The sequence below is a fragment of the Mobula hypostoma genome, chromosome 15 (assembly GCF_963921235.1).
Source record: "Mobula hypostoma chromosome 15, sMobHyp1.1, whole genome shotgun sequence".
NCBI lineage: Eukaryota > Metazoa > Chordata > Chondrichthyes > Myliobatiformes > Myliobatidae > Mobula > Mobula hypostoma.
The window spans coordinates 77,163,596-77,187,507 of NC_086111.1; the positions used below are offsets into that span (position 1 = coordinate 77,163,596).

The following is a 23,912-nucleotide window of genomic DNA, read 5'->3' on the forward strand; positions in this document are numbered from 1 at the left end:
TAAAAATAGACAAATATGTCCATTGAGAATCTTAAAAAAAATTATTGGATAATTTGATAGGTGAAGACTGAAAAAAATACTGAAGTCTTGACATTATCTTAATTTTTATACAGATTACCCTGCCCAGCAGTGTGATGGGAAGGTTTATCCACCTATGTAGGTGGACCTCGACATTCTGCAGCAAGGGGAAATAATTAAGTTTATAAAGGTCATCCAAATTACCATTAAACTTATACCCAGATATTTCATGTTGAATTTAACCCATCTAAACTGAGTGCCAGCAACACACATCAAAGTTGCTGGTGAACGCAGCAGGCCAAGCAGCATCTATAGGAAGAGGTGCAGTCAACGTTTCAGGCCGAGACCCTTCGTTAGGACTAACTGAAGGAAGAGTGAGTAAGGGATTTGAAAGCTGGAGGGGGAGATGCAAAATGATAGGAGAAGACAGGAGGGGGAGGGATAGAGCCGAGAGCTGGACAGATGATAGGCAAAAGGGGATACGAGAGGATCATGGGACAGGAGGTCCGGGAAGAAAGACAAGGGGGGGGGTGACCCAGAGGATGGGCAAGAGGTATACTCAGAGGGACAGAGGGAGAAAAAGGAGAGTGAAAGAAAGAATGTGTGCATAAAAATGAGTAACAGATGGGGTATGAGGGGGAGGTGGGGCCTTAGCGGAAGTTAGAGAAGTCAATGTTCATGCCATCAGGTTGGAGGCTACCCAGACGGAATATAAGGTGTTGTTCCTCCAACCTGAGTGTGGCTTCATCTTTACAGTAGAGGAGGCCGTGGATAGACATGTCAGAATGGGAATGGGATGTGGAATTAAAATGTGTGGCCACTGGGAGATCCTGCTTTCTCTGGCGGACAGAGCGTAGATGTTCAGCAAAGCGGTCTCCCAGTCTGCGTCGGGTCTCACCAATATATAAAAGGCCACATCGGGAGCACCGGACGCAGTATATCACCCCAGTCGACTCACAGGTGAAGTGATGCCTCACCTGGAAGGACTGTTTGGGGCCCTGAATGGTGGTAAGGGAGGAAGTGTAAGGGCATGTGTAGCACTTGTTCCGCTTACACGGATAAGTGCCAGGAGGGAGATCAGTGGGGAGGGATGGGGGGGACGAATGGACAAGGGAGTTGTGTAGGGAGCGATCCCTGCGGAATGCAGAGAGAGGGGGGGAGGGAAAGATGTGCTTAGTGGTGGGATCCCGTTGGAGGTGGCGGAAGTTACGGAGAATAATATGTTGGACCCGGAGGCTGGTGGGGTGGTAGGTGAGGACCAGGGGAACCCTATTCCTAGTGGTGTGGTGGGAGGATGGAGTGAGAGCAGATGTACGTGAAATGGGGGAGATGCGTTTAAGAGCAGAGTTGATAGTGGAGGAAGGGAAGCCCCTTTCTTTAAAAAATGAAGACATCTCCCTCGTCCTAGAATGAAAAGCCTCATCCTGAGAGCAGATGCGGCGGAGACGGAGGAATTGCGAGAAGGGGATGGCGTTTTTGCAAGAGACAGGGTGAGAAGAGGAATAGTCCAGATAGCTGTGAGAGTCAGTAAAAAACTGAGTGCCATATTGATATTGGGCATAGTCTCCTCTACCTAAAGGTAAAATTTAACTTCTATCCTGAGACTATACCATAATTGTCCAGCAAGGCCCTAAGTCTTACCAAAGAGACGGCCGGGTCAGCCAAATATACTAAAATGTCATCAGCAAATAAATTAATTTTATATTCTTCCTGAGCCACTTTAAACCCCTTTATGTCTGGATCCTGTCTAACAGCCTCAGCCAATGGCTCTATTGCCAGAACAAATAGAGCTGGAGATAGTGGACAACCTTGTCTACTAGATCTATATAGAGAGAAAACCGATGAAATCTGCCTGTTCATAATTATTTTGGCCTTAGACTGATGGTAAAGTGCTCTTATCCAATTTATGAATATTTGGCCTAGACCAAATTTTTCCATTGTTTTAAATTTAAGAAATCCCATTCAAGCCTATCAAAGGCCTTTTCAGCATCTGAAGCCACTGCTACAGTTGGGTCCACCTTCATCCTAGCTAAATGTAATATAGTCAATAGTCTGCCAATATTATCAGATAATTGTCTATTTTTAATAAATCTGTTTGATCGGATTTAATCAATTTTGGCAGATATCGAGCTAATCTATTAGCCAATGCCTTTGCTATAATTTTATAGTCCGCATTTAAAAGTGAGATAGGCCTATAAGATACTGGTTTTAGCGGATCCTTATCCTTCTTAAGAATTAACATAATAATTGCTGTTGAAAAGGATTCCGGTAGAGTAGGGGTCTCCTCACCCTGAGTCACAACCCTCATAAAAAGGGGCATTAATTGATCCTTAAATTCTCTATAAAATTCAGGGGGAAAACCATCATCTCCCGGCGATTTATTAGCCTGTAATAAGTCCAGGGCTCCTTCAATTTCATCCCTAGAAAAAGGGACATTCAATTCTTCCTGATCTTGTTGACTCAATTTGGGAAGTTGTAAATTAGACAAGAAATCATCAATTTTCAGTGAGTAACTCACTGATTCTGATCTATATCATTCTGAATAGAACTGCTTAAAAGTATCATTTATTTCTTTTGACTTCTATGAAATCTTACCTTCCCCTGTTTGAATCGCATTTATTGTTCCGGAAGTTTGTTCCACCCTCAATTGCCAAGATAGTACTTTATGGGTTCTCTCTCCTAATTCATAATATTGATGTTTTGGTTTTAGTATCATTTCTTCTATTCTATAGGTTTGTTTTGTATTTTATGCTAATTTGTTATTTATTTTTTTTATAATTTTCCTCTGTTGTTAAATTCTGACAATCTTTTTCTAATTGTGTTATTTCTTTCTCCAATTGATTTAATTCTGTTACATATTTATTTTTTATACCCTTAACATATCCAATTATCTGTCCTCTTAAGTATGCTTTAGATGTGTCCCAATATTATTGGCAGAAGAGGGTGAGTTCGTCTCACAGAACAATTCTATTTGAACTCTAATAAAACTGCAAAACTCTGGTCTTTTCAACAGCAAAGAATTAAAATGCCATCTATAATGTTTTTTGTTTATCAGGCATTTCAATTGATAAAAATTAAAGGTGAATGGTCGGATAGTAGTCTAGCGGCATATTCTGTTTGAATGATCCTACTTTCTAATTTAGCTGATGTTAGAATTAAGTCAATTCTAGAGTAGGAATCATATTGTTTTGAATAGAAAGAGTCGTCTCTTTCCCTTGGGTGCTGCCATCTCCAAGCATCTATTCAAGTCCTTCATGAAGGCCAGGGTGGTTTTTGCTGCCCTGACCTTCGCGACATTTTTAACTGATCCATCTAGAATTGGAGCCAGACAAAAATTGAAATCACCTCCAATTAAGATATTTTCATATCTGTGAACAACTTTCAAAAAAATATTTTGGATAAATTTTTCGTCGTCATAGCTGGGGGCATATAAATTCAAGAGTGTCCAGGACTCTGAATATACTTGACAATTGACCATAACAAATCTCCCGGCCGGATCTATGATAGTACCCCCCATCTTCACTGGCAAATTCTTCCCTATCAACACTGCCGCTCCTCTGGCTTTAGAATTAAAGGAGGACACTATTACTTGACCAACCCATCCTCTCTTTAAATTGTTATGTTCTGTCACTGTAAGATGAGTTTCTTGAAGAAAGGTAATATCAATATGATTTTTTTTAAGATATGCCAGGACCTTTTTCCTTTTTATCGGTCCATTAATCCCCTTAACATTAAGACTTAAAAATTTAATTGCTGTATTCATAGTTATCAGATTTTATTTGTTGATAAATCCTGCCCACAAAAAAGTATAAATTAATCCCACTTCTTTGAGTGACTTTGAGATATTTGGTTCCATTCTCAATAGAGTATAGAAAATAGAAAGGAAACCAAAGAGGAAATAAAATAAAAGAAAAAAAATAAGAAAAAGAAAGGGAGAAAAACCCTCCCAACTGGCGCTCCAAGGCCACGGCGCCTTAACCCCTCTTACTGTGGGGTCCGATAAACATGGCGCTAAAGATGGACATTCTTTAACATATAACATAATTAATCTTTTTTTTAAAAAAAGAGATGAAAAAATTATCAACTCCCACATAACTCCTTAATTAAACATCTGTAAAAAATTATATTCCACACCATTATTAGTAAATATCTGACATAATCTATAATTTTGAAAGTAAATATCATTAGTATAGCAATATATCCAAATAAAGAAGAGAATTCAAAGACACACTAAATATAACCCTAAATATTGTAACTTAATACATATCCAGCATACCAAAAATTAAACATAATTTAAACATAAATTAAACATGGGGTGGCGTTGCTGGTTAAAGAGGAGATTAACGCAATAGAAAGGAAGGACATAAGCCGGGAAGATGTGGAATCGATATGGGTAGAGCTGCGTAACACTAAAGGGCAGAAAACGCTGGTGGGAGTTGTGTACAGGCCACCTATCAGTAGTAGTGAGGTCGGAGATGGTATTAAACAGGAAATTAGAAATGTGTGCAATAAAGGAACAGCAGTTATAATGGGTGACTTCAATCTACATGTAGATTGGGTGAACCAAATTGGTAAAGGTGCTAAGGAAGAGGATTTCTTGGAATGTATGCGGGGTGGTTTTTTGAACCAACATGTCGAGGAACCAACTAGAGAGCAGGCTATTCTGGACTGGGTTTTGAGCAATGAGGAAGGGTTAATTAGCAATCTTGTCATGAGAGGCCCTTTGGGTAAGAGTGACCATAATATGGTGGAATTCTTCATTAAGATGGAGAGTGACATAGTTAATTCAGAAACAAAGGTTCTGAACTAAAAGAGGGGTAACTTTGAAGGTATGAGACGTGAATTAGCTAAGATAGACTGGCAAATGACACTTAAAGGATTGACGGTGGATATGCAATGGCAAGCATTTAAAGGTTGCATGGATGAACTACAACAATTGTTCATCCCAGTTTGGCAAAAGAATAAATCAAGGAAGGTAGTGCACCCGTGGCTGACAAGAGAAATTAGGGATAGTATCAATTCCAAAGAAGAAGCATACAAATTGGCCAGAAAAAGTGGCTCACCTGAGGACTGGGAGGAATTCAGAGTTCAGCAGAGGAGGACAAAGGCCTTAATTAGGAAGGGGAAAAAAGATTATGAGAGAAAACTGGCAGGGAACATAAAAACTGACTGTAAAAGCTTTTATAGATATGTAAAAAGGAAAAGACTGGTAAAGACAAATGTAGGTCCCCTACAGACAGAAACAGGTGAATTGATTATGGGGAGCAAGGACATGGCAGACCAATTGATTAATTACTTTGGTTCTGTCTTCACTAAGGAGGACATAAATAATCTTCCAGAAATATTAGGGGACAGAGGGTCCAGTAAGATGAAGGAACTGAGCAAAATACATGTTAGTAGGGAAGTGGTGTTAGGTAAATTGAATGGATTGAAGGCAGATAAATCCCCAGGGCCAGATGGTCTGCATCCCAGAGTGCTTAAGGAAGTAGCCCAAGAAATAGTGGATGCATTCGTGATAATTTTTCAAAACTCATTAGATTCTGAGGATTAGAGGGTGGCTAATGTAATCTCACTTTTTAAAAAAGGAGGGAGAGAGAAACCGGGGAATTATAGACCGGTTAGCCTAACGTCGGTGGTGGGGAAACTGCTGGAGTCAGTTATCAAAGATGTGATAACAGCACATTTGGAAAGCGGTGAAATCATCGGACAAAGTCAGCATGGATTTGTGAAAGGAAAATCATGTCTGACGAATCTCATAGAATTTTTTGAGGATGTAACTAGTAGAGTGGAAAGGGGAGAACCAGTGAATGTGGTATATTTGGATTTTCAAAAGGCTTTTGACAAGGTCTCACACAGGAGATTAGTGTGCAAACTTAAAGCACACGGTATTGGGTGTAAGGTATTGATGTGGATAGAGAATTGGTTAGCAGACAGGAAGCAAAGAGTGGGAATAAACGGGACCTTTTCAGAATGGCAGGCGGTGACTAGTGGGGTACCGCAAGGCTCAGTGCTGGGACCCCAGTTGTTTACAATATATATTAATGACTTGGATGAGGGAATTAAATGCAACATCTCCAAGTCTGCGGATGACACGAAGCTGGGTGGCAGTGTTAGCTGTGAGGAGGATGCTAAGAGGATGCAGGGTGACTTGGATAGGTTGGGTGAGTGGGCAAATTCATGGCAGATGCAATTTAATGTGGATAAATGTGAAGTTATCCACTTTGGTGGCAAAAATAGGAAAACAGATTATCTGAATGGTGGCCGATTAGGAAAAGGGGAGGTGCAACGAGACCTGGGTGTCATTATAGACCAGTCATTGAAAGTGGGCATGCAGGTACAGCAGGTGGTGAAAAAGGCAAATGGTATGCTGGCATTTATAGCAAGAGGATTCGAGTACAGGAGCAGGGAGGTACTACTGCAGTTGTACAAGGCCTTGGTGAGACCACACCTGGAGTATTGTGTGCAGTTTTGGTCCCCTAATCTGAGGAAAGACATCTTTGCCATAGAGGGAGTACAAAGAAGGTTCACCAGATTGATTCCTGGGATGGCAGGACTTTCATACGAAGAAAGACTGGATGAACTGGGCTTGTACTCGTTGGAATTTAGAAGATTGAGGGGGGATCTGATTGAAACGTATAAAATCCTAAAGGGATTGGACAGGCTCGATGCAGGAAGATTGTTCCCGATGTTGGGGAAGTCCAGAACGAGGGGTCACAGTTTGAGGATAAAGGGGAAGCCTTTTAGGACTGAGATTAGGAAAAACTTCTTCACACAGAGAGTGGTGAATCTGTGGAATTCTCTGCCACAGGAAACAGTTGAGGCCAGTTCATTGTCTATATTTAAGAGGGAGTTAGATATGGCCCTTGTGGCTACGGGGATCAGGGGGTATGGAGGGAAGGCTGGGGCAGGGTTCTGAGTTGGATGATCAGCCATGATCATAATAAATGGCGGTGCAGTCTCGAAGGGACCGAATGGCCTACTCCTGCACCTATTTTCTATGTTTCTATATCAAAAGATGACATCTATATAATCAAAGCTATTCATACTAGTTATAACAAAATTAGATGAGCTATATAGTTCCTAAGTAGTATAATTCACGTGGGCACGTGGCCAAGTGGTTAAGGCATTGGACTAGCTACCTGAAGGTCGTGAGTTCGAGCCCCAGCCGAGGGAACATGTTGTGTCTTTGAGCAAGGCACTTAATCACACATTGCTCTGCGATGATACTGGTGCCGAGCTGTATGGGTCCTAATGCCCTTCCCTTGGACAACATCGGTGTCATGGAGAGGGGAGACTTGCAGCATGGGCAACTGCTGATCTTCCATACAACCTTGCCCAAGCCTGCGCCCTGGAGAGTGAAGACTTTCCAGGCGCAGATCCATGGTCTTGCAAGACTAATGGAAGCCTTAAAAAAAAAGTGCAATTCAAAAAGACCATCCATGATCAATATTTTAAATCATAATAGTCTTCATCCATAATCATATAGATTCAAAGTTCAAGATTATAATGTTGTTAAAATTGATCTATATTAATAAAGAAAATCAAATAATTTTCTTACAGTTTGTCCAAGATACATATTTCTAGGCCTCTTGTTCCAGAAGAATATTCTGAATCACGATGTCTCAAATATTTTTTTGAATAAAGTTTATCGCCTCCTGAGGGTTAGTAAAAAATTTCCTCCCTCCATCTGACAGAGTAATTCTCAGCTTTGCTGGATATAATAAAGAATATTGAAGACCTTTATATCTTGATACTTCAAAAAGCGTATAAGTATAGAGCGCGTCCTTTGCTGTGGAGGTGGTTGGGGGATTAAAGTCCTGTGGGCTCTATTAATTCTTTGTCAAAATGCTTTTTCTCCAGGATTTTGGGGATCCATTCTTGAAATAAAGTTACTGCGTCTCTTCCTTCCAATCCCTCTTTAAACCCACTATTTTGAAATTATTTCTTCTGCTATAGTTTTCAAGGGAGTCCAGTTTATCCATTATTTTTACTTTCTCAGTCCTTCAGGAATCTTTTTCTTTTTCCAGGCTTTGTAATCTATTCACAACATCCTTCCTATTATTTTCTAAATCCTGGGTTCGCCAATTTAAAGATTCCAAAGTCTGCTTCATTTCCTTAGATTCTTGCATGATAAGGTCTAAATGACTCTCGAATTTGTCCATCCTGCTGGTTAAAGTCCAGACTGCATCGGCCAACTCATGAATCGCGGCCGCGAGGTCACTACCCGAGCCATCACCGTGTCGCGCTGCCATCGTCCTCGGACCCTCCGCAGGCTCAGAGGAACTATCTGACGAGCAGGCCTCATCACCATTGCTCCCGCGTCCCTCAACTCCAGACGCTTCCGGGGGTGCAAAACTGACCGATAGCGCCAGTAGGATTTCCACGATTTTTCCTTTTAACCATTGCTTTTATTAAGGTTGTATGAGAGCCTTATAAACAGGTTGCAAAGAAGTTTTTGTAGGAGTTATTCAGGGAAGCGCCCGATCAATGGCAGGACATCACGTGACCTCTTTTGTTCCCAACTCTAGCCAACTCTATCATCCCATTGGCTTTCCTCTCCCAGATCAAAAAACAATCCAAATCAGAATCAAGTTTATCATCACCAGCATGTGTCATGAAATTTGTTAACTTTGCGGCAGCAGTTCAATCCAATACATAATATAGAAACAGAGAAACATAGAAAACCTGCAGCACAATACATGCCCTTCAGCCCACAAAGTTGTGCCGAAAATGTCCCTACCTTAGAAATTACTAGGGATACCCATAGCCCTCTATTTTTTTCAAGCTCCATGTACATATCCAAAAGTCTCTTAAAAGACCCTATCGTAGCCGCCTCCACCACCTTCGCCGGCAGCCCATTCCACGCACTCACCACTCCCTGCTTAAAAGAAAAACTTACCCCTGACATCTCCTCTGTACCTACTCCCAAGCAACTTAAGCCTGTGTCCTCTTGTGACAGCCATTTCTGCCCTGGGAAAAAGCCTCTGACTATCCACACGATCAATGCCTGTCATCATCTTAAACATCTCTATCAGGACACCACTCGTCCTCCATCGCGCCAAGGAGAAAAAGCCGAGTTCACTCAACCTGCTTTCATAAGGCATGCTTCTCAATCCAGGCAACATCCTTGTAAATCTTCAAACTTTCTTTTGAAAGGAGGAGAAGATGGCGACGCAACGCAGCGCGCGCGGCCTCTCCAGTGAATGATATCGGTATCTGTCAAGTAGGATGCCGTGCACAATCCTGATTTGATGGAGACAGACGTGAGAAGCACGGAGGAACGTCTGGAGAAACTTCTGAAATGCCTGTTTTGCTGCCGCTGCTACTGTGTGATCCGAAATCTCCGGAGGGGAAGGCCCCGAATCCTTGGTCTTGCCTGTTGCTGGCGGCCGGGGCCGGGGTTGAAGCGCTTGGCGGAGATGGTGCTCGGTGTCGGAGGCTCGAAGTTTTCGGACAGACTCAAGAGTCGGGTGCTTCCAGGGTGCTGCATCGGCAAGTTTGCGGCGCTGGAGGTTCATGGCAGGGAGAGTTTCTTCCTACTTCTAACGTCTGCGTGAGATGATGGGATTTTTGAGACTTTGAGACTTTTTTTTTAACCGTACCCGTGGTCTGTTCTTTATCAAATTACAATATTGTTTTGCACTGTTGTAACTACATGTTATAATTATGTGGTTTTTGTCAGCTTTTTAGTCTTGGTCCGTCTTGTGTTTCTGTGATATCTACTGGAGGAACATTGTATCATTTCTTAATGCATGCATTACTAAATGACAATAAACGAGGACTGCGTGTCCTCATAATCTAATCTAATCTCCTCTGCACCCTTTCTGTGGTTTCCATATCTTTCCTGAAGCGAAGCAACCAGAACTGAGCACAGTACTCCAAGTATGGTCTGACCAGGGTCCTATACAGCTACAACACTACCTCTCGGCTCCTAAATTCAGTTCCACGATTGATGAAGGCCAATACATCATATGCTTTCTTAACCACAGAGTCAACCTGCGTAGCAGCTTTGAGTGTCCTATGGACTCGGACCCCAAGGTCCCTCTGATTCTCCACGCTGCCAAGAGTCTTACCATTAATACTATATTCTGCCGTCATATTTGACCTACCAAAATGAACCACCTCACAGTTATCTGGGTTGAACTCCATCTGCCACTTCTCACAGGTGTGCAGTGCCAATGTTTTAGGTGCCAGAGCTGTACTAGGGGTGATTAATAAGTTTGTGGCCTGAGGTTATACAGCTCTCGTTACATGCATATGCAGTTCAACTGTTTGAGTGATTATGCAGAAAGTTTGAAGTTAATAACTTTTGTGGTATTTCTGTTTCAGACAATTGAAAATTGCTAGGTTTTGTAAAATTGACTCCTTCCACCTTAGGCCACAAACTTATCAGTCACTGCTCATATGTCACACCCAATTTGTGTACCTGCTCTTTTCATGTATTGGGCAACTTCCTTGCCCTATTCATGTAATGAGCAGGTACACAAATTGGGTGTGATATATATTATATGAATGAATAGGGCTTCTTCTAATGTCAAGCACTAAACTAAGATGAAGGAAATATATGAATTCCAGAACTCCACAGAAGTATAGTGATACAGGTTTCTCCCGCCATCCGAAGGTAGAGCGTTCGTAAGCAGGAATGTCGTAAAGCGAAGAAGCGATTACCATTTATTTATATGGGAAAAATTTGTGAGCGTTCGCAGACCCAAAAATAACCTACCAAATCATGCCAAATAACACATAAAACCTAAAATAACAGTAACATATAGTAAAAGCAGGAATGATATGATAAATACACACCATATATAAAGTAGAAATACTTCCTTAGAATCATTGATGAGCTGTTCTCTGTAGCGAAAATCTCACGCAAGCTCTCTCCGCAGAAACACTCTCTCCAGTAACCTATAAGCTATGAAGCTGCCAAATCATACCAAAAAATGCACAGCTTATATAAAGTAGAAATAATGTATGTACAGTGTAGTATCAGTTACCGGAGTTGGAAAGACAGCGCCGAGAACACTGATGATGGTGTGTTAGGCTGAGTTGTCGGAGGCTGGGGTGGTGCAATGGTCCCCACCCTCCAGGCTGCCGACCGATACAATGCTGCGAAGCATGCAGGGGTACAGCGGTAGCTGGGACGCACCCAGCACATCTTTAAGAAAAAAGCCGAAATAAGCTATTTAATTAGGTGCCACCTGGCATGTAAATGTCGGCCCAGATCAGAGGCGAGTCGCCGGGCAGCACCTAATTAATTAGCTTGTTTATTTCGGCTTTTTTCTTAAAGATGTGCTGGGTGCGTCCCGGCTACCGCTGCATTCTCCACGGCAATGTATTGGTCCGCGGCCGGGGGTTGGGGTGGTGGGACACTGGGGTGTCATCTCATCGTCCTCTGTTTCCATCAGGGCAGGCAGGTCATCTTCTTCTATGTCTGCCTGCTTTGATGTCGAAGGTTGAGGTTCATCGTCTGCTGTGGCCGATGTGGAAGGCATCCTTGATTAGCCTCGCGCATTTTTCTGTCATACAGTTCTTTGTAAGCACGCAAACCATCTTGCAAATATGCACTAAACCTACGTACCCTTTCAAAATTAAAGTCATACTTTTCTGCAATCGTTGTTGTCGATTGCAGCGAAAATCTCATGCAGTTGCTTCACATTCAGTTCCTGGACGACTTCACTTTCACTACTGCATTTGGTTTCAATTGTTATCCTTTCCTCTTCCAATTGCATCAGCTCTTCATCTATCAGTTCTTGGTCATGGGATGCCAAAACCTCTTCAACATCATCTTCGTCAACTTCCACAAGCCAAACTCACTTTGTCCTTGCTTCGTTCACCACGATCGAAACACTTAATTATGTCTAGTTTTACGCTAAGTGTAACACCTTTACAAGCTCTTTTAGGCTTTTCCAATACCTTAGAACTCATCTTGCTAACGGCTGCTCACAGGCACGTGTTTAAGCAATGCCGGCTAGAGTGCAGTTCCGAATCCGGGGGAGGAGCGACTGCTCGAGGCGCACGCTGCCTTTTTTTCGTAACAGTGAAAACACCTTCTGTTAGTGAAAACAGGTAACTAATGTAGGTCTTTCGTAACAGTGAGGTTTCGTAAAGAGAACGTTCGAAAAGCAGGGGACACCTGTAGTTAAGACATTAACAAGAGTATAGCCTATCAGTATATTTCAGTGTATAACTGGTACAATTAAACATATAATACTTAATTTAATAATATGACAAAGTATTACATGTTTGCACTCATTAATTATAAAATATAATTATCAAGCAAGTAAAGAAAAAGACAGTAATCATGTATTTTACCAATTTGAAAGTAATTACCTACTTACTAAATGCCACCAATGAGAGGTTTCACAATAATTTCCACAAAGGGTCAGACGTAATATGTGTTTGGCGGTCTGAATCAACTATTGTCCTGGTGTCATCTGCTGATCTGTGGTATCACAGCCGTGATGTGGCACACGGCTCAGGATTCCACTGAACTGGAGGAGGTCCGTGTAGCTTAACAAACATAAGTGCTGATACATGATCTATGAGAATCCTTGAGCGTGTTGTTGTTATTATTATCAAGTTCATCTGACTGAATCCTGTCTCACACTCAGCAGTACTAATAGCAATAACTTGTGAACGGCTCAGTAATTGGCGTAAATCTTGGGGAATGCGGCATCCACGATCCTCCACATAATCTCTGAAGGCATTTATTACAGAGGAAGAAGAAAGCTTAAACCTCTTAGACAGAGATGATATTGCAGCTTCTCTATAACTGGGCGGTATTTCAGCATGTGTTCTTTATCAAGGACACACATTTCATTTAGCGGGGATGTATACATACTTTGAGGTTTAGAAGTTTGAGAACCTTTCAAGGATGTTGCCGTGAACATATCGTGCTGCAAATTGTTTATAAGACTAGTAAGAAACTGCAGAAAATTAATGGAGACAATTTTGTTGTTGCTTGTTAAGGTAATTTCTCCAAACTTCCCCTTTTCAACTGCCTTGAGCTTCTAGAGTTTTTGTACCAGATTGCTCTTTCATTCCATGCAGTGATCTTATGCTCAGTTTGTCTGCATAAACAATTGTAGTAGTGCGCTTCTGTAAATACCATTAATACTATATTCTGCCGTCATATTTGACCTACCAAAATGAACCACCTCACAGTTATCTGGGTTGAACTCCATCTGCCACTTCTCACAGGTGTGCAGTGCCAATGTTTTAGGTGCCAGAGCTGTACTAGGGGTGATTAATAAGTTTGTGGCCTGAGGTTATACAGCTCTCGTTACATGCATATGCAGTTCAACTGTTTGAGTGATTATGCAGAAAGTTTGAAGTTAATAACTTTTGTGGTATTTCTGTTTCAGACAATTGAAAATTGCTAGGTTTTGTAAAATTGACTCCTTCCACCTTAGGCCACAAACTTATCAGTCACTGCTCATATGTCACACCCAATTTGTGTACCTGCTCTTTTCATGTATTGGGCAACTTCCTTGCCCTATTCATGTAATGAGCAGGTACACAAATTGGGTGTGATATATATTATATGAATGAATAGGGCTTCTTCTAATGTCAAGCACTAAACTAAGATGAAGGAAATATATGAATTCCAGAACTCCACAGAAGTATAGTGATACAGGTTTCTCCCGCCATCCGAAGGTAGAGCGTTCGTAAGCAGGAATGTCGTAAAGCGAAGAAGCGATTACCATTTATTTATATGGGAAAAATTTGTGAGCGTTCGCAGACCCAAAAATAACCTACCAAATCATGCCAAATAACACATAAAACCTAAAATAACAGTAACATATAGTAAAAGCAGGAATGATATGATAAATACACACCATATATAAAGTAGAAATACTTCCTTAGAATCATTGATGAGCTGTTCTCTGTAGCGAAAATCTCACGCAAGCTCTCTCCGCAGAAACACTCTCTCCAGTAACCTATAAGCTATGAAGCTGCCAAATCATACCAAAAAATGCACAGCTTATATAAAGTAGAAATAATGTATGTACAGTGTAGTATCAGTTACCGGAGTTGGAAAGACAGCGCCGAGAACACTGATGATGGTGTGTTAGGCTGAGTTGTCGGAGGCTGGGGTGGTGCAATGGTCCCCACCCTCCAGGCTGCCGACCGATACAATGCTGCGAAGCATGCAGGGGTACAGCGGTAGCTGGGACGCACCCAGCACATCTTTAAGAAAAAAGCCGAAATAAGCTATTTAATTAGGTGCCACCTGGCATGTAAATGTCGGCCCAGATCAGAGGCGAGTCGCCGGGCAGCACCTAATTAATTAGCTTGTTTATTTCGGCTTTTTTCTTAAAGATGTGCTGGGTGCGTCCCGGCTACCGCTGCATTCTCCACGGCAATGTATTGGTCCGCGGCCGGGGGTTGGGGTGGTGGGACACTGGGGTGTCATCTCATCGTCCTCTGTTTCCATCAGGGCAGGCAGGTCATCTTCTTCTATGTCTGCCTGCTTTGATGTCGAAGGTTGAGGTTCATCGTCTGCTGTGGCCGATGTGGAAGGCATCCTTGATTAGCCTCGCGCATTTTTCTGTCATACAGTTCTTTGTAAGCACGCAAACCATCTTGCAAATATGCACTAAACCTACGTACCCTTTCAAAATTAAAGTCATACTTTTCTGCAATCGTTGTTGTCGATTGCAGCGAAAATCTCATGCAGTTGCTTCACATTCAGTTCCTGGACGACTTCACTTTCACTACTGCATTTGGTTTCAATTGTTATCCTTTCCTCTTCCAATTGCATCAGCTCTTCATCTATCAGTTCTTGGTCATGGGATGCCAAAACCTCTTCAACATCATCTTCGTCAACTTCCACAAGCCAAACTCACTTTGTCCTTGCTTCGTTCACCACGATCGAAACACTTAATTATGTCTAGTTTTACGCTAAGTGTAACACCTTTACAAGCTCTTTTAGGCTTTTCCAATACCTTAGAACTCATCTTGCTAACGGCTGCTCACAGGCACGTGTTTAAGCAATGCCGGCTAGAGTGCAGTTCCGAATCCGGGGGAGGAGCGACTGCTCGAGGCGCACGCTGCCTTTTTTTCGTAACAGTGAAAACACCTTCTGTTAGTGAAAACAGGTAACTAATGTAGGTCTTTCGTAACAGTGAGGTTTCGTAAAGAGAACGTTCGAAAAGCAGGGGACACCTGTAGTTAAGACATTAACAAGAGTATAGCCTATCAGTATATTTCAGTGTATAACTGGTACAATTAAACATATAATACTTAATTTAATAATATGACAAAGTATTACATGTTTGCACTCATTAATTATAAAATATAATTATCAAGCAAGTAAAGAAAAAGACAGTAATCATGTATTTTACCAATTTGAAAGTAATTACCTACTTACTAAATGCCACCAATGAGAGGTTTCACAATAATTTCCACAAAGGGTCAGACGTAATATGTGTTTGGCGGTCTGAATCAACTATTGTCCTGGTGTCATCTGCTGATCTGTGGTATCACAGCCGTGATGTGGCACACGGCTCAGGATTCCACTGAACTGGAGGAGGTCCGTGTAGCTTAACAAACATAAGTGCTGATACATGATCTATGAGAATCCTTGAGCGTGTTGTTGTTATTATTATCAAGTTCATCTGACTGAATCCTGTCTCACACTCAGCAGTACTAATAGCAATAACTTGTGAACGGCTCAGTAATTGGCGTAAATCTTGGGGAATGCGGCATCCACGATCCTCCACATAATCTCTGAAGGCATTTATTACAGAGGAAGAAGAAAGCTTAAACCTCTTAGACAGAGATGATATTGCAGCTTCTCTATAACTGGGCGGTATTTCAGCATGTGTTCTTTATCAAGGACACACATTTCATTTAGCGGGGATGTATACATACTTTGAGGTTTAGAAGTTTGAGAACCTTTCAAGGATGTTGCCGTGAACATATCGTGCTGCAAATTGTTTATAAGACTAGTAAGAAACTGAAGAAAATTAATGGAGACAATTTTGTTGTTGCTTGTTAAGGTAATTTCTCCAAACTTCCCCTTTTCAACTGCCTTGAGCTTCTAGAGTTTTTGTACCAGATTGCTCTTTCATTCCATGCAGTGATCTTATGCTCAGTTTGTCTGCATAAACAATTGTAGTAGTGCGCTTCTGTAAATACTCTGACAGTAAACCAAGTCATACCGTGTCATACATTAGAGCTAGGTCCAATAGAAACTGTTCTGAAGAGAGTCTTTTCAACAGACTTTCATAGGTTTTTCTGTCGCTCCCAGATCTTGTTTCATCCTTCATTGCTTTTTCAAAATGAAAACACAGTGCTTCATAATTTTGTCACACTGCTAAACTGTTCAAAATGAGCTAGCTACCCACCTGTTGCCAAGAACAGGGCCTATTTTGCAAATTTGTTGTTCTAGTTGAGAGGCACATTCAGACATTTCCTTTTGATAGAGAGGCGATCTACTGTAAACAGAGTACAATTTGTCCATAAATGATTGAAAATGATTTATTCCATGAACTTCTCTCACTGAATCACCTACTGCAAGTTCTAATCTGTGATTAAGGCAGTGCCAAATTATCACATCAGGGTAATGTTCCTTTTGAGAATTGTAGCAACACCAGATTTGACACCAAGCATTATGCTCGCCCCATCACTAGCAAATGCTACAAGGTTCTGTTTCAAGTAACAGTCATCAAACCCATGGTTATTGAGACAGTTCAGTAGATGCTTAGCAATAGTTGCAGCTTTCTGATCAGGCAGTTCAATTAGATCTAAAAACAGAAAATGGGGGTCCCCTTTCTTATCACTTTCACATTTCAAATAAATTATTAGGGTGGTCTTAATTCTCAGGCTTGTTGATTCATCAATGAGAACACAAAATTTGCTATTTATCTGCTTGATAGGCTGGCAGATTTTCTTTTTCATATTAATGGCTATGTGATTAATTATCTCTGTAGCACTAGTGTGGGAATGCAGTCCAATTCCAATGTCAGTACCATTTTTTGTTTGAAGTTCCAATAAGCCAAAGTGATCAAAGTATGATCTGTCATTCTGAGCTAAATAATATGCAGAACGAAAAATTAAACAAGTTGCCTTTAGCTGCGAAAAATTCATAGTGCCACAGAATTTTTCAAGAGCATCTTCACTAGCTGTATTTTCAACACTTAGAACAGCAGTGTGAGCTTTTGATAGTCTGTGATCAACAATTTTGTTTTCTGAGAGACTTCAAGCGTGTACTTGGATCGGCTCCATAATAGGATACTTGGTACATCCGCCATTCATTTGACAGCCTCAAACCCTTAGAAGTGAAAAGTGTCAGATTGCTTTTGTTTGCACAAAGATTTCATTCAAGTTTATCATCCTTCAAGTCTAACCAGGGATAAGTTTCCTTCTTTTTCTTCCACATTTCTTCAGTCCAAACACCTGAACAGGGATACAAGCCTGACTTCGAAGGACCATTACTTTCAGAACTGCATTTGGACCCGGTTAGAAAATTTGAACTAGAAGCAGGCAAAACACAGCTTTTGTCTCTCTTACCGTTATTAATCTCTTGTACGCTACTCTTGTTACACTCAGCTTGTTTACGAAAGAAAGAAATTAACTTTGTTTGCTTAGAAGCCATAGGGTTGTTAGTGGGAAAAATTTACTCTTCTATTAGCGAATAATCCACGGACCACCATAGATGTAGCTTTACTAATATGACTGAGTCAGAGCAGACAGCAGGACCTGCAGCACTTAGCAGTGTTCCTAAACAGGAAAAGAATAACAGAAGTAAAGCAAATAAGCTTCTTACACTTTAAGCTACCTAAATTGGAACCAAGTAATCAAGTATGAAAAAAGACCGTCTAATGAACTTTTGCTAAAGCCACGAATATTGCTGAATGTTAGTATCAAAAGTGGTAGGTTGGCAGCTCTGCCTCGTACTGTTTCTCTCGCAGAAATGGTTGGACAGGAAGTGTATCTGTGAGTGTCGATACGCACAATATCCTCACACGTCAGGTATTACATGGTTAGACCTATACAGATCCTGTTTAGTCTTTAAATATATAAAAAGTTAAAGAAGCTTGAATCTTTACATAAATTATTATCGTATCTATATGAATAAAAAATATCGTATTTTGGAAGTGACAAATGTTAACGGGGAGGAGAGCTACCATTTGGGAGGTTTAGAAAAGCATTTCATCTTGTTCATTGCCTCACTAAATTACTCTTTTTCCTATCAACTCAAAGAGAAAACGAGCCTCTTTCCAATCAACTGTAGTTGGTGGAGCTAAGCCAAGCTATTAATGATAGTTGAAATAATGTAAAACTAGCTTATAGCCGAGAAATGTTATTTTCCATTTGGCTTGTAAAAAACAACTAAATTTATCCAGGTGTAGAAGATGATTTTGGATGATTACCTTGAATATTTCATCAAAATCAGGCCGTAAGATAAGCGAGCAGTAAATTTTTCTTTCATTATTTTTGACTTTTAACCTTAGGTTTCGATGTTCATCCCTTGCTTAATCTAGCTCTACCTGGAATCCAATGGTACCCATTGGAAAGAGCGGAAAAATGCTCACACTTGTGTACAGGTATTTCCCAGCTTCCTAGGACAACGGGTCGAGTGAGGAGGAATTTCACAAATACCTAAATAAAAAATAGTCACAGCTCCAGGATTTCACAAAAAAATGGTCAAATATCCCAATGTTATTACTGGTATTTTCCCCAACAGCCAGCACCCCCTCTCCCCAAACCGCGCTTCGGTAAAATTCCCTCTATTTAATATGCGGCCGCTGTTAAATTACCCGTTGTTTATTTTGATTTTTTTTTTACAGAGGTGCCGGAGTAACGATCACTTCGCGCATGCTCACAGTCTTGGGGTGGGCGGTGTTTTCCTTTCTGCTCAGTGCTGAAGTGGATCGTCTGCAGGATCGGGAAATGTTCCTCGCCTCCTGGGTCAGGGAGCTGGGGGTTGGGATCACTGTCTGCGGGCTGAAGATATCACTTTCCCGTTGGTGAGTATTGAAACCGATCCCGAGCGGGGAGATCTGATGTTGGCCATGAGCTCCGAACTGAGGGCCAATTACTCATCTATTTCCAGTTATCTGGGCTTGTCAAAAATATGTCGACTTCACTTAATCTGCATTGAATGATCCAACCCAGGAGCCCAGGCTGTCTATTTCCGCAGAATTGAAGTGGGAGTCCCGCCAACAGGTCACGTGAGGCTGTTTACCGCAGATCTGCCCTGCCCTCTGCTTTGTGATGCAAGATCACGTGGTGTGTGTGTAAAGTCTCCGGATGGGTGGTGATGCTTCCTCCACATTGTGTTGGGAAATCTGATGTTGGCCACTGAGTTGCGTTAACTTCCCTTAACTTGCTTCGCTTCCTAAGGCTTCTCGCATTTGTCCTTGAGCTTTATGGCTGTTGTATCTTCTCCCCAATTGGGGTGGGTGAGAAAGGAGAACGTCCCAGGTTGTGGGGATCTTTGATTTCATTGCCTCCTTTACCGAGGGACTGGGAAGTCTAGAAGAGAGAATGGTTTCTGTGATGTGCTGATCTGTATCCAAAGGTCTCTGCAGTTCCTCGCAGTTATGGGCAGAGCAGTTACCATGCAATGGCGTGAAGTGTCCGGATGGGAAACTTTCTATGGTGTGTTGATAAAAATTTGGTGAGGGTCAAAGTATATATGGCAAAGTTCTTATTGTTTGTTCTAACTTTTGTCATTTTAGAATCTTCTATACAGTAGTATGTACTATTCATTCATTATCTGGGTATCGCTGGAGGACCATCAGTGATGGTCCTTGATCCCTTCTCCCACCTGGTTTCATCTGCTCATTGCTGCCCATCTTGTTCAACCTCTGTCCAGTCTCCCAACCCCACCTCCCCCCGCCCCCCCGCTTCAGTGATGTACATCAACCATCTGGTTCAACCCTGGTACACCCTGTATCTAACCACCTCAGTGTTATATATCAGCAATTTTTCTTCAAACCCTTGTCTTCATTGTGAAGTGTTCTTTTGCACTTTTGGCCTCGCTGAGTTATTTTCCAGAATCGTTTTTTTTTAGCTTGAATGCCATAGGGTCATCAGGTAGCAGTTCTGTTGTGCATTGGTGTGGAGGTGCTAGTTTTTAAACTGTGACTGGCTGACACACTACAGCATTTTACTGGCAGCAGAGAGTCCTGGGAGAGTTGGTGCTTGGGCTATAATCCTGTGATCGGCATTCCAGATATGGAACTGTTTGTGTTTTGGCTTTGACCTTGGTTAGTGCTTCTACAGATGGGGCTGGATAGTCGTCCTTCTGCAGTGAAGCAGAAATTTCGAGCAGCTGGACATTGGTTGTGGGAAAATCCCGGATTGCACTACCCAGTGTGAGATGTGGGGGTGATTTGTGAGTCTCTCAGGGTTGGTGAGTGGCAGACTCAGCAGTGTGGACTCTGTGAGGTTGGGTCCTGGGATATCACAGTTTTAAATCCAAGTACTATGGACTCGGGGATCAAGCTGCACAGGTTGAACGAATATTCCTGGTCTGGGATCAGTTCTTTGTTTCTGGAGTTCCTTTGGAAGCAATGGCTTTCAACCTGCGGAGAGAATAAGTTTGTGTTCCATCCCTCACAAGGAGAAGCTTGGAGTAAATGGGCTGTTCCATGTTTACAACAGTAGAAATAGACCCGTGAGTTTGGTGTTCAAACTGTGTTTGGAAATCCCACCCCCCTCACTTCCACCTGTCTGTCACTTGGTGGAATCAGGCAGAATCTCAAGTTGCTGGAAATCTGTACTAAAAACTGAAAATGTTTGAAGTCACTCTGACAAAACGTTATTAACTTGAATTGTAAAGTTTGTTCCTCTCCCCACAGCTGTTCCTTACCTGCTGAGCGTTTTTGGTAATTCCAGTTTCTTTTTATTACATTCACCCTGGAATGGTTTAAATTTCCTGAAATGGACCTGTTTTAACCTGGGAATGGAAATGGCTCGTTCTGTGATAGTAGAACAGTAAAGAAACCACAAATTTTCCCAGTAAATTATCCTGGTACCATTTTGTCTGTTATTCCTGAAATGTGTTCAGTACAGTTGTTGCTCTAGAGGTTTACAAGAATAATCTCAGGAATGATCGGCTTTATGTATGAGGAGCATTTGATGGTTCTGGACCTGTGCTCAATGGAGTTCAGAGGGACAGTGGGGGTGGTGGAGGGATGTATGGTTAAATAAACCTACCGAATGCTGAAAGGCCTGGATACTGTGGACATGGAGAGGATGTTTCCATTAGACGGAGAGTCTGTGATCTGACAGCACAGTCTCAGAATAAAGATGCTTCCCTTTAAAACGGAGATGAGAAATTTTTTTTGGCCTAAGGATGTCTGATCTGTGGAATTTGTTGCTGCAGAGGTTGGTTGAGGCTGCCATTTAGGTATATTTATGACAGAGATTAATATATACATGATTGCTAAGTAGCTTCAGGGTTACAGGAGGAAGGCAGGAATATGGTGTTGGAATAAAACTCAGCCATGGTTGAATGGTGGGGCAGACCAGATGGATCGAATCACCTAATTCTGTTCCTGTGTCTTATGTCTTACCATGACTGAATGATGGCTCCTTCTTATCCCATATCGTTTTGTGATGTGTGAGGGACAATAAAAGGTTGTTCACTGAGATCATGATATTTACTTTCAATGTTTAAATTTCAGTGAGTTTTCTTCTTAGAAACATGGAGCAGAATTGTTTGGTTCTCCATTTTATTGTTAATGTGCTTCATTATCTCTCTGGTTAAAGTTAGATCTGCAGTGAGAGATTTATTGGAAGAAAAACCCCAACTGGAAGCAAACCACTTCTGAAGACGGGGGAACAACAGCAAGTGAACCAGCTCAAGGATTGAGAGCATCAACTGGAGAGGACCCATCTGACTCGGGGAATCCAGTGATTCAGTCAGGAGAAAGTTTGGTGAGTCTCATTTACTCAAACACTGGTCCTTTAGATACAGTATTACATACCTGCACAAAGGAAGGTAGGAAATAGTTGGAGTGAGACTGAATGTGCCCAGAAGAACCAGTTATGCCTTTGTCAGACCCAGTTGCAATCACTCCAGGTCTGGTAATGTGCTTCCAGCAACCCAGCCCTTTAAAACCACTCCCATTCTGCGGAAGTCGAATCTGGATAAAGTCACTTAGAGACCGTATAAGTACAAACTCTTTATTCCAAGCACCCAGGGCTTACGTAGTTAGTCCCTCAAACAGGAACGGTCTATGACCTTTCCCGCCCATTCCACTAACTGACTAACAATTCCCCTTGCACCACAGATATATCTGTCCAGATACCCCCCACACAAGAATGGCTGGAGCCAAAGTTATTTACTACATGACAGCCCCTAAAGAAAATTACAAAATAGTCATAGTGGCTTACACACACACAACAGACTGAAGCTGTCCTATCTCTACACATGAGTGCACAAGGAGATAAGCATCCTGAAACCCTAGCTAGCTACCCTCAAGAAGAAATACGGCTCAGCATGGCTTAGCCCATCTGTTGATCATCAGCAGTTTCTTTCAGAAAAACAGGCTGCTATTGTTTAGCAAAGTGTTAACCCTTTTGCAAACTTTTTCATTCTCTCCTTTTGATCATTACATGATCAACAAAACAGTAATTTTTTACAGAAAAACCAACCAAGTACAGCATTGACTTATCAGTGGGTAAAAACAGCGTACAACAGTAATTATAACAATGATATGTACAACTATTAGGCCATAATGCAATATCATGCCCCACATATTACTGAACAGGCCTTCGAAGACCACTATTTCAACCTCATTACTACTGCTAGGTGGCCTGTACACAACTCCCACCAGAGTTTTCTGCCCCTTAGTGTTATGCAGCTCTACTCATATCGATTCCACATCCTCCCGGCTAATGTCCTTCCTTTCTATTGTGTTAATCTCCTCTCTAACCAGCAATGCCACCCCACCTCCTTTTCTTTCATGTCTATCCCGCCTGAATATTAAATATCCCTGAATGTTGAGCTCCCATCCTTGGTCACCCTGGAGCCATGTCTCTCTGATCCCAACTATATAATATTCATTAATAACTATCTGCACATTCAATTCATCCACTTTGTTACGAATGCTCCTTGCATTAACACACAAAGCCTTCACGCTTGCTTTTACAACACTCTTGGCCCTTATACAATTATGTTGAAAAGTGGCCCTTTTTGATTTTTGCCCTGGATTTGCCGGCCTGCCACTTTTACTTTTCACCTTACTACTTTTTGCTTCTACCTTCATTTTACACCCCTCTGTCTCTCTGCACTTGTTCCCATCCCCTTGCCACATTAGTTTAAATCTTCCTGAACAACAGTAGCAAATGCTTCCCCTAGGACATTGGTTCCAGCCCAGCCCAGGTGCAAACCGTCCTGTTTGTACCGGTCCCATCTCCTCCAGAACTGGTTCCAATGCCCCAGAAATTTGAATCCCTCCCCCTTGCACCATTTTTCAAGCCACGTATTCATCTGAAATATCCTCCTATTTGTACTCTGACTGGCACGTGGCACTGGTAGTAATCCAAAGATTATTACCTTTGTGGTCCTAATTTTTAGTTTATCTCCTAACTCCCTAAATTCACCTTGTAGGACCTCATCCCATTTTTTTACCTATGTCGTTGGTACCTATGTGCACCTCGACCACTGGCTGTTCACCCTCCCACTCCAGAATGTCGTGCAGCCGCTCAGAGACATCCTTGACCCTTGCACCAGGGAGGCAACATACCCTCCTGGAGTCTCGTTTGCGGCCGCAGAAACACCTATCTATTCCCCTTACAATCGAATCCCCTATCACTATACCTCTCCTAGTCCTTTTCCTTCCCTCCTGTGTCACAGAGCCACCCATGGTGCCATGAACTCGGCTGCTGCTGCCTTCCCCTGATGAGACATCTCCCCCAACAGTATCCCA

General features: G+C 41.9%; 1 long non-coding RNA gene across 2 annotated transcripts in view; it reads left to right on the forward strand.

The window, feature by feature from the left end:
* The window catches only part of LOC134357018 (uncharacterized), a 43,273-nt gene that overhangs the window by 11,350 nt on the left and 8,011 nt on the right, over positions 1-23,912 (forward strand). For both annotated transcript variants that reach the window (XR_010020485.1, XR_010020484.1), the window contains exons 2-3: positions 18,816-18,995; positions 21,748-21,915. This is a non-coding gene — a long non-coding RNA (uncharacterized LOC134357018). The remainder of the gene's footprint in view (positions 1-18,815; positions 18,996-21,747; positions 21,916-23,912) is intronic.